Source organism: Taudactylus pleione, unplaced genomic scaffold (genome assembly GCF_031769625.1).
Source record: "Taudactylus pleione unplaced genomic scaffold, aTauple2 ptg002146l, whole genome shotgun sequence".
NCBI classification, from domain to species: Eukaryota; Metazoa; Chordata; class Amphibia; order Anura; family Myobatrachidae; genus Taudactylus; species Taudactylus pleione.
In genome coordinates, this window is record NW_028286540.1 from 97,501 (window position 1) to 100,000 (window position 2,500).

The 2,500-nt window shown below is 37.2% G+C and overlaps 2 non-coding genes and 8 pseudogenes across 2 annotated transcripts; all 10 read left to right on the forward strand.

The window, feature by feature from the left end:
• The window catches only part of LOC148434171 (5S ribosomal RNA), a 119-nt pseudogene extending 88 nt beyond the window's left edge, over positions 1-31 (forward strand).
• A 116-nt stretch (positions 32-147) lies between these two features.
• On the forward strand, positions 148-266 carry LOC148434172 (5S ribosomal RNA). Its single transcript, XR_015876604.1, has one exon. It is a non-coding gene; the product is annotated as a 5S ribosomal RNA (ribosomal RNA).
• Positions 267-382: 116 nt separating this feature from the next.
• On the forward strand, positions 383-500 carry LOC148434173 (5S ribosomal RNA; annotated as a pseudogene).
• Positions 501-851: 351 nt separating this feature from the next.
• On the forward strand, positions 852-970 carry LOC148434174 (5S ribosomal RNA; annotated as a pseudogene).
• Positions 971-1,087: 117 nt separating this feature from the next.
• On the forward strand, positions 1,088-1,206 carry LOC148434175 (5S ribosomal RNA). Its single transcript, XR_015876696.1, has one exon. It is a non-coding gene; the product is annotated as a 5S ribosomal RNA (ribosomal RNA).
• Positions 1,207-1,321: 115 nt separating this feature from the next.
• Positions 1,322-1,440, forward strand: LOC148434176 (5S ribosomal RNA; annotated as a pseudogene).
• A 351-nt stretch (positions 1,441-1,791) lies between these two features.
• On the forward strand, positions 1,792-1,910 carry LOC148434177 (5S ribosomal RNA; annotated as a pseudogene).
• A 116-nt stretch (positions 1,911-2,026) lies between these two features.
• On the forward strand, positions 2,027-2,145 carry LOC148434178 (5S ribosomal RNA; annotated as a pseudogene).
• A 115-nt stretch (positions 2,146-2,260) lies between these two features.
• On the forward strand, positions 2,261-2,379 carry LOC148434179 (5S ribosomal RNA; annotated as a pseudogene).
• Positions 2,380-2,495: 116 nt separating this feature from the next.
• Positions 2,496-2,500, forward strand: part of LOC148434180 (5S ribosomal RNA) — a 119-nt pseudogene continuing 114 nt past the window's right edge.

A 2,500-nucleotide genomic window follows, 5' to 3' on the forward strand; every position in this document is an offset into this window, starting at 1 on the left:
GACCACCTGGGAATACCAGGTGCTGTAGGTAATTTTATACTGCCATAACAGTCTTTTCTATTACATTTTACATTTAATTTTTTCAACTTATCAATGAATTTACTTGAGTTAAGAAGTAATAGAGGTCTAAAGTTAATGTTTTTGAGCACCTACAGCCAAACCACACTGGACATGCCCAATCTCGTCTGATCTTGGAAGCTATGCAGTGTTGGGCCTGGTTAGTACTTGGATGGGAGACCACCTGGGAATACCAGGTGCTGTAGGTAATTTTATACTGCCATAACATTCTTTTCTATTAAATTTTACATTTAATTTTTTCAACTTATCATTGAATTTACTTGAGTTAAGAAGTAAAAGCGGTCTAAATTTAATGCTTTTGAGCACTTACAGCCAAACCACAGTGGACATGCCGAATCTCGTCTGATCTTGGAAGCTATGCAGTGTTGGGCCTGGTTAGTACTTGGATGGGAGACCACCTGGAATACCAGGAGCTGTAGGTAATTTTATACTGCCAGAACATTCTTTTCTATTACATTTTACATTTAATTTTTTCAACTTATCAATGAATTTCCTTGAGTTAAGAAGTAATAGAGGTCTAAAGTTAATACTTTTGAGCACCTACAGCCAATCCACACTGGACATGCCCAATCTCGTCTTATCTTGGTAGCTATGCAGTGTTGGGTATGGTCAGAACTTGGATGGGAGACCACCTGGGAAAACCAGGTGCAGTAGGTAATTTTATACTGCCATAACATTCTTTTCTATTACATTTTACATTTAATTTTTTCAACTTATCAATGAATTTACTTGAGTTAAGAAGTAATACAGGTCTAAAGTTAATGATTTTGAGCATCTACAGTCAAACCACACTGGACATGCCCAATCTCGTCTGATCTTGGAAGCTATGCAGTGTTGGGCCTGGTTTGTACTTGGATGGGAAACCACCTGGGAATACCAGGTGCTGTAGGTAATTTTAGACAGCCAAAATCATTCTTTTTTATTACATTTTACATTTGATTTTTTCAACTTATCAATGAATTTACTTGAGTTAAGAAGTAAAAGAGGTCTAAAGTTAATGTTTTTGAGTACCTACAGCCAAACCACACTGGACATGCCCAATCTCGTCTGATCTTGGAAGCTATGCAGTGTTGGGCCTGGTTAGTACTTAGATGGGCGACCACCTGGGAATACCAGGTGCTGTAGGTAATTTTATACTGCCATAACATTCTTTTCTATTACATTTTACATTTCATTTTTCAACTTATCATTGAATTTACTTGAGTTAAGAAGTAAAAGAGGTCTAAAGTTAATGTTTTTGAGCACCTTCAGCCAAACCACACTGGACATGCCCAATCTCGTCTGATCTTGGAAGCTATGCAGTGTTGGGACTGGTTAGTACTTGGATGGGTAACTACCTAGGAATCCCAGGTGCTGTAGGTAATTTTAAACTGCCATAACATTCTTTTCTATTACATTTTACATTTAATTTTTTCAACTTATCAATGAATTTACTTGTGTTAAGAAGTAAAAGAGGTCTAAATTTAAAGCTTTTGAGCACCTACAGCCAAACCACAGTGGACATGCCCAATCTCGTCTGATCTTGAAAGCTATGCAGTGTTGGGCCTGGTAAGTACTTGGATGGGAGACCACCTGGGAATACCAGGAGATGAAAGTAATTTTATACTGCCAGAACATTCTTTTCTATTACATTTTACATTTAATTTTTTCAACTTAACAATGAATTTACTTGAGTTAAGAAGTAATAGAGGTCTAAATTTAATGCTTTTGAGCACCTACAGCCAAACCACACTGGACATGCCCAATCTCGTCTGATCTTGGAAGCTATGCAGTGTTGGGCCTGGTTTGTACTTGGATGGGAGACCACCTTGGAATACCAGGTGCTGTAGGTAATTTTAGACAGCCAAAACATTCTTTTCTATTACATTCTACATTTCATTTTTTCAACTTATCAATGAATTTACTTGAGTTAAGAAGTAAAAGAGGTCTAAAGTTAATGGTTTTGAGCACCTACAGCCAAACCACACTAGACATGCCCAATCTCGTCTGATCTTAGAAGCTATGCAGTGTTGGGCCTGGTTAGTACTTGGATGGGAGACCACCTGGGAATACCAGGTGCTGTAGGTAATTTTATACTGCCATAACATTCTTTTCTATTACATTTTACATTTCATTTTTCAACTTATCATTGAATTTACTTGAGTTATGAAGTAAAAGAGGTCTAAAGTTAATGTTTTTGAGCACCTACAGCCAAACCACACTGGACATGCCCAATCTTGTCTGAACTTGGAAGCTAGGCAGTGTTGGGCCTGGTTAGTACTTGGATGGGAGACCACCTGGGATTACCAGGTGCTGTAGGTAATTTTATACTGCCATAACATTCTTTTCTATTACATTTTAAATTTAATTTTTTCAACTTATCAATGAATTTACTTGAGTTAAGAAGTAACAGAGGTCTAAAGTTAATGTTTTTGAGCACCTA